The 8,109-nt window shown below is 34.4% G+C and overlaps 1 long non-coding RNA gene across 1 annotated transcript in view; it reads right to left on the bottom strand.

Moving 5' to 3' along the window:
- Positions 1–4,368, bottom strand: part of LOC107669293 (uncharacterized) — a 5,941-nt gene extending 1,573 nt beyond the window's left edge. The window contains exons 1-2 of the long non-coding RNA XR_001631973.1: positions 4,278–4,368; positions 1,040–1,107 (exon numbers count right to left, since the gene is read on the bottom strand). This is a non-coding gene — a long non-coding RNA (uncharacterized LOC107669293). The remainder of the gene's footprint in view (positions 1–1,039; positions 1,108–4,277) is intronic.
- Between the last annotated feature and the right edge of the window lie 3,741 nt (positions 4,369–8,109).

Raw genomic sequence — 8,109 nt, 5'->3', positions numbered from 1 at the left:
GATGTGTGCATCACATTTTATGGAGGACTGTTTCCTGATCCTGGGAGAGTAGACTACAATGCGTCTGTGGCACAAAGGCTGTTTCTATAAAGTGTCTCACTGACTCACAGCCTGTAAGTACGTTTTTTATATTTAAAGAATTTGCCACTGATGATGGGGACGCGAGTTTTGAGCAGTGTAGAGTAGGCTTGTAGTTTGTCATTTCTCTGATCACAAATGCAGACATGGTTTTATGTTTACGCGGCGCGATCTAATAATAAAAGGCAGCAGTAGGAGTACAGATATAGTCAGTGAATATTATAGATATATGGACAAAGATAGTATTCAAATTTTTACAGATGGATCAAAGGATTTACAAACAGAGGCAACGGGATCTGCTGTATATATATCCCTAGATATCACGTGGGAGTAAACAAAAGAACATCTGACAGCTTATGTGTGTATACAGTCGAGTTATATGCTGTATTAATAGCATTAGAATGGATTGAACAATCCAGATGGGACAACGTTGTAATATGTAGTGATTCTGTATCTGCCCTCATGAGTATAAAGTCTGGGGTAACTAGAAACCATCAGAAATTACTTTATGAGATTTTATTTTCAAACTCAAGAATAAGCAGCCAAGGGAAAAACATCACATACATGTGGGTGCCAGCGCATGTGGGCATCCAGGGAAATGAGAAAGTAGACAGACTGGCAAAAGAAGCAACAACAAAAAGAACATGTTGATATCAAAATTAAATGATCAAAAACAGACGGGAAGAGTTTAGTGTGGAAAAAGAATGCAAAGATGGTAGCAGCAGTGGGATAATGATATCAAAGGGAGACATCGAAATAAGCCATAATTTTGTTTTATTTGTAACTCTTTGGTAGATACATTTACAATTTCTATCACATTACTACTACTACTGTTACTACTAATAAAACAGATCTCTGGGGGCCCCAAAAGTGCGTGGCCCTTAGAATCGTCCTAACTTTCCTCCCTTAGCAGCGCCCCTGGTGGAGTAAAATGGGGTTGAGTGGTCTAACCATATCTCACCTCATCTGCGAATGTCTCTCATCAATCATCAAACTGAATCTCTGCAGGTCTGTCTGAATCATGAGAAACTGGAAATCACAAACACAAACATCTGATTATTTTCATACGGTTCATATGGATAAATGTTCAGGATCAGTTTTACTAGTGGTAAAACTAGTCAAGACATTTGAAGCAGGAACCAATCACTGATATTTTAACAGATTTACCAATCACCACTATTTTATTTTTAAAAGATCAGATCAAGACTTTAAGCTCTTAAGTGTCCCCTGCCACACTTTTAGAGTTAATATGCTGCACAAAATGTTTTTCAATTTAAAACAGTGGCTGAAGGGAGCACGTGTGAAATTCAGATAATCATGAAACAGTTGATGATGAAAGACATGTAGGTACTGTCACACTGTCATATATTAAAGACAGTGGCCCCCACGCACTGCTGGGGGCCCCGCGATAACCTCCCCGTGCTGAGTTGCGTCGTATATGTGTCGAAGATAGCCAGGGATGAAAAATTGGCAATATTAAGAGGATTTAGCATTTCCAATTAATGTAGGCCTGTTACATTCTTATTATTATTAGGCCTATTTGGGTGAAAAAAGTGACAAAAATAAATTGGGGGAAAGACATCTCCCCCAATTTAAACAAATTTTTTAAACACATAATACTTTACACTGTTTATTATTTTTTTTAACTCTATAGTTGTGCAGTAAAATTCACTTTAAAGATTCACATTTCATTCATGAAGATGAGATTAAATAAATTTGTCTCCTGGTGGAAAACAAAGACTGATGAAAATGACATGAAATTACCTTTAATATCCAGTTGATGGCAGCAGATGATCACTCATTAGCTCTGTTGCCATTTCCACTCCCCTTTTTTTTTTTTTTCTCACGACTTGCTTTTGGATTTATTACAAAATGACTATGAAATATAGCCAGAGCAGGAGGTCAAAGTTTAAAGTCTCATGTCATTTAAAAAATAAGTAAACAAATAAGCCCAGACACCAACAGCAGAAGGGTTAATTATTTAAATACTTAACTATTTAAATACTAAATTAAGTTCATTTTAATGGTAATAATGCATTAAATATTTAGACATTTTTAAGATTTAATTCACGATAACCTCCCTGTGCTGAGTTGCGGCGTATCATGTGTCAACTATTGCCAGAGATATTGTCAAAAGCATCAAAAATTGGCAATATTAAGAGGATTTAGCATTTCCAATTAATGTAGGCCTGTTACATTCTTATTATTATTAGGCCTATTATTATTATTAGGTTACATTTATTATTAAATGACAATTAATTTGCCCCGCAATAATTTCATAGCGCATCACTGCATGACACGCTGTGAGGATAAATAAAGCTATTATAGGAATATTAAGGGAATAATCTAAGACCGTTATATACCATCAGCATATGCTGAAGTAGATTCGTCTCTTGTTGTCTCTGAGAGAATATGCGTCGTTAATGCAGCGTCAGATGCCCAAAGCGCCGTCAGTTTTCACTTTCTGTATAGTGAATTGGCTGAGATTAAAGGGGTCATATGATGCGATTTCAATTCCCGACAGGACTATGTGATGAATGTCAGGAGGAGGAATCAATTAAGTGCTTTAATTATGCGCTTTAATTATGTACATGCGTGTAGGTTAAGTACATGTGTCACACAGCGGCTCCGTTGTAGGTTACATACGTGCATCTCAGTTCACAGTAAATGCTGCTCCACACGAACTGTTATCATTTACATGCGTGTGAGTTTGGGTTTATTATAACGTTCATCTGGGAATGCAATGTGCGCCATTTCATCAGATTTGTAAGGTAAATAATTTATAAATCTACGCAAACTCAGGAGAATACATCGCGGTTTCAAAATAAAAGCTCACACCCTCACTCTGAGTTTACATGTTTTGATGTCCACATATTCTTTTGGCTATAGAATTTCTGTCCTAAAGAAATGGCCAAATATTAAATATTAAGTGGACATTGAATGAAATGGTGCTTGGTCAATATTAAACAAGTATTAGATCGCACAGCAATGTGTAAAAATAATCATCAGACCGTTGGCGCCCTCTGCAGGCCTTTGTTGTAATGCGTAATGTACATTAGCTCTATTGTTTATAAAACAATAAAATGATATGAATTCTTTCTTTTCATACTTTATTTGAACTAATTATTATTGCCTCATTGCTATTATATATGTATTTTAAGTAATTTTAAAGGCTATTGTTCACTTACATCTATTTTTATTACCACAAAAAAATGAATTATAATTATAGAGCCCTATGAAATCCGTTCTATTTCCAAATTCAGTTTCGTTCCATTTTCATTTTTCTATACCCGGTTTTAATGGTTAAATTAAATTGTATTAATCAAAAAGCCTGTCTAATTAATTGATTGATTAATTGTTTTACAGTTTTATCTTTACCAAATTCTGTTTTCCATTATTTTTTGGATTCCATTTTAATGGTTCCATTAAATTTTAATAATCAAAAGCATCTCCAATTAATTGATTTTATTTATACATTATGTATTTTAACAGTTTTGTTCAATAAAACCATGATTTCTTGCTTTTGATACTTTATTTGACCCAATTATTATTGCCTCATTGCTATTATATATGTATTTTAAGTCATTTTAAAGGCTATTGTTCACTTACATCTATTTTTATTACCACAAAAAAATGAATTATAATTATAGAGCCCTATGAAATCCGTTCTATTTCCAAATTCAGTTTCGTTCCATTTTCATTTTTCTATACCCGGTTTTAATGGTTAAATTAAATTGTATTAATCAAAAAGTCTAATTGAGTTTTACAGTTTTAATAAATTCTGGTAAATAACATTTCTGGTAAATACTCCTTTAAAAAGTGTTTTTTGATTATAATTTTATTAGTAGTAGACTAGAACACGTGGATATGTTGTCATTCTTACACTACAATACTGAACTTTGATTTCAGTGATTTGGACTCTGAGATGGATGCACTTTACTTTTGCTTTAAAAAAAGGAAAATGTTCATAGAAATTTGGATTTCATTTGGTTTACTAAAATATAGTTTAATCAAATATTCTTAAGTAAAACTGTTGCATTTTTTTGTGGGAAATGAATCTTTTACATTACATTACATTGCCTTCCTGGTTTAAAACATAAATATTCCCAATACTGCGACGCAATAACCCTCCCAACCCCTCGGACGGGTTTTTCTGCGTTTTTTCCCTGCGCCACTGATTAAAGATCATAAACACTCACAGTTTGGTGTTTCTCTATTAATGCTGCTCCGTCTGACTCGTTTCTTGCTCTGTTTCTCTTCTGTGTCTCGTCCTCTTTGCTGGTCATTTCATTTCTGTTGCAAAATGTACTATTTAGAGTTAAAAATGAAGTTTGATAATTATTTATTTATTTTGCACAATGATTCTTGTGCAATACAAATTTACATTGCCGTGTTAAAAAAAATAATAAAGTGTTAAAGATACATTTTAATGAATTAGATGTTAATTACCACTGATGAGCTGGAACGAGTCGGTCTCCACTGCTGCTCTGAGATCTGCTGTATCTGAGATTGAGTGCTTTATACACACTCACCAGTTCACCAAAACCACAAAGTCAGGAACCTGACAGCCCATGTTTCCTGTGTGAGCGAGTCTGACCGTCGACGTTTCCCGTTTGAACGTCATACCCACACATTAGGCACATTTTTTTTTAAATGACACCAAACTGCAAAACGCAAATAGTACTCGTGTAAAAGTGTGAAGCGGCGCTACGCAATGCATCGCCAGCCGCGCGCAAAAGCAGAGCGGATCAGTCTCCCGCACAGCGCTGCGCTTGCGCCACAATGTAAAGTGATAAACAGCGCGAGCGCTTCATCCATTCAGATGTGACACAGAATTACTGTTATAGTCGTGTGATATATATGAGAACATTAAAGGTTCTGTAGTGATGCTGGCTGAAAACAGCCACGATAATGTAAACTGCATGAAGAGGTAAACTGGAAAACGCCAATACATAGGCTTGTCAATTCTCATATTAGGTCCGACGCTGCTAAATGCGTAAAATTAACCGAACTCTTTTCAAAAGGTTTAAATTCAGCACAAGTCATTATCACACTACTTCTGCCAGTTAGCTCCTGTTTTTTTTTTTTTTTTTTTACAGTAGCCTACATTGTATTATACAGTTGTAAGCTTAGCATAGAACCCCAGTATATTTTAAAATGTCATTGCTTCGTGATAATTGGTTAACTTAAGTGTTAATGAGCCTGTTACTGAATTGCGTGACTGAAATATCAGCAGATACAGTGGGATTTAGGGTAAACACTGATGTAGGCTACTTGCAATATAGTCTAACACATCAAAAACCTGTAGCAATAGCCATAGTACTGTAGACATTTGTAGTGAACTTTTCTTTGAATATGTAGATAGCCATATATTAAAATAAAACATTGAGCACGCGTACAGTACATAAGTTTACAGTATGCAATTAATCCTTAGGTGGGGTGGACTGCAGAGTCAAGTGTCATTGAGGTAGACAAAATGAGAGAGACACACCCTGATGCAGATGCTAACACAAATGTAAGTACCGAATGTGTGTGTCCGTGGGTGGGGCTGTGTGGTGTGGCATTTTTTGAATTTTTTTCCCAGTCCGCCCCTGAATGTAGCTTTAGCTTCTATGTTACTAATAAAATCCCCAGAGCAGCACTGACAACACATTTCTGTACAATTGAAACAATCTTACATACACTTTTAAATATACTCATCATCATACATAGAAAATACACGTATTAGTTATTTAAAATATAAGATCAATATATAATGAATATATACAAAATGTATTTATAATGTATTGCCCACATATTTTTATAGATTAAATAATCTATTTCAAATGTATCGTAATTATGTTAACATTCCCTTTATATGATATACTTAATTACATGTTTATGGTGTCTTTGAATAGTACAATCAAGTACACTATTACTATGTCATTATAGTAGCACTTTTTCAACATTAAAATATAGCACTTAAAGTACTTTATGCTAAAAGTATACTTACTGTTAAATTGTGAATTTTGGTACACATCTAAACACATATGAATGAAAAATGCAATCGTGCTATTAGTGCATTTATAGTAGCCTAAGCACAGGCTTAAACCTGATTGGTGTGTCTACAATTTAGCAATCATGTGTTTGTGCACCTGATGGCTGTGTTTAACAGATTGGCTCATAGGTGTGGTAATTTGACAGTCAGTGCTTTGGAATTGCAAGGAAGTGACATCATGATATACTTCTGTGTCTGATGTATACAAGTGTGTTTAGTGTTTTGCAAATCACTGTGTGTAATGTTTTGCAAATAGTGTGAAGCTGACAATGTGCTTACAGTTGTGCAAATCTAGCCTTGTGTTTTGCTCCTTGAGTGTAAGGTTTTGCTAATTGTTGGAAAAGTTTAATTTTAGTGTGTAAGCAATCGTAAAAAACTGTAAAAAGCGTTTGTAGCACACTTTAGACAAATGCAATTTTATAACAATTTATCTGACTACACTTAAAATCAATTGAAGTGTTAGTGCTTATTAAATGTATTTATATTAAGTGTACTTAAATAGCACAGTTAGGAAAATACTTATAATTATTTCATTACTAACGTATGTTAAATAAACTAAAAATTAACTAAAATCCATTTAAATATCAGTGGTGTTTAGTATAATTTTGCAATTGCACTGAAGTGCTACTGAAGTAGAAATATACTTTTGATTAGTGTATTTACAGTGTATAACTTTTACAATTTTATTTAGAAAAAAAATAAGAATGTACTACAAATGTACTTGCTGGTATTACATTTTTTAGTGCATTCAAGTATACTTTATTTTTACGTGGTTGTGTCAGTACTGTTTTATTTGCATTTTTTTGAATTAGTTTCATTTTCATAAATCATGTTTATTGTGTTAGCTGTATTTTTTTAGTTATTATTTAATCAAAACAAAGCATCTGCAGTTTGATTGATATTAATTGGAATGCAGGATATAAAAAACATGATTTTTGAATTATCTAGCAATGAACTAGCAAATGAACTCGTAGGCTATGTGTGTGTGTGTGTGTGTGTGTGTGTGTGTGTGTGTGTAAGGGAGAGAGATTGGGAGAAAGAGAGTATGTGCTTTCCGTAGGCTACATAATAAAACATAACTTATCCTATGGTTTTGGTTATTTTGCTGTTGTAGGCTGAAAGGACTTCTGAAATAACTGAAATTGTTGAATTGATATGGAGAGAATCTGGCTCAAGACGTGCCTGGAACTACTTAAGTCGTGCATTTCCTTGAAGTGCATTTTTCACAGCAGTAACTTATATTATGTGTGTATGAATTTTGAAGAATTGTGCTCTGTTGCTGAGGGGTGTGTCTCCCTCTGTGTGGAGTGAAAATGTCACAAGATCCTAACAAGCCAAAATGTATTTAATGTTTTTACACCTGATTTGAAGACTTCTTTGTTTTTGGTCTGGGTATAAGAGAATTGACAATATTGTCATTTTTGGATTGTAACCGGAAAACTCAGACGCAGTGCGCAAGTCTTTGAAGTTGGGGATTCTGTAACCACAGCAATACTGCAGCTGTGTTTCTGTCACGCATCTCTCACTCTTAGATTCATCTTTGAGCAATTGATGTTATGTAGCTAGTATTTATCTGAACTGGAACTGAACCTTATTCTGAATTGGATTCTCACTGTTTAATTATGTAATTGGCATGATACATTCTACCTGACAAATAAAATGTAATATTTGATTTGTTGTGAACTCCTCTGAAATTATTATGACTAGCAGATCATGTGGAGGCTCATGCTAATTCAAATCTACGGCCAGGATAGTAAAAACTGAAGGCGCCTGGATGAATGGAGCAGTAGGCACTTCATCTGAGATCTTTTTTGATTTCTGTCTATCGCTGATTTAGCACGTTGTATGGGAAGTTACTAAGTTAACTACACTTTTTATCCAAAGCAAGCAGTAGATGGCAGATTTAATATTAGTCAACCTCCTCTGACTAACTAAGATCAGAACTGGCGAGTTTGTGGTCGTGAAATCTTCTAAAGGGGAACAGGAGACTCAAA

The sequence above is a fragment of the Sinocyclocheilus anshuiensis genome, unplaced genomic scaffold, assembly GCF_001515605.1.
Source record: "Sinocyclocheilus anshuiensis isolate Anshui unplaced genomic scaffold, SAMN03320099.WGS_v1.1 scaffold320, whole genome shotgun sequence".
Taxonomy (NCBI): domain Eukaryota; kingdom Metazoa; phylum Chordata; class Actinopteri; order Cypriniformes; family Cyprinidae; genus Sinocyclocheilus; species Sinocyclocheilus anshuiensis.
The sequence above is the reverse complement of the archived record's forward strand: the minus strand, read 5'-3'. Positions and strand labels throughout refer to the sequence as shown.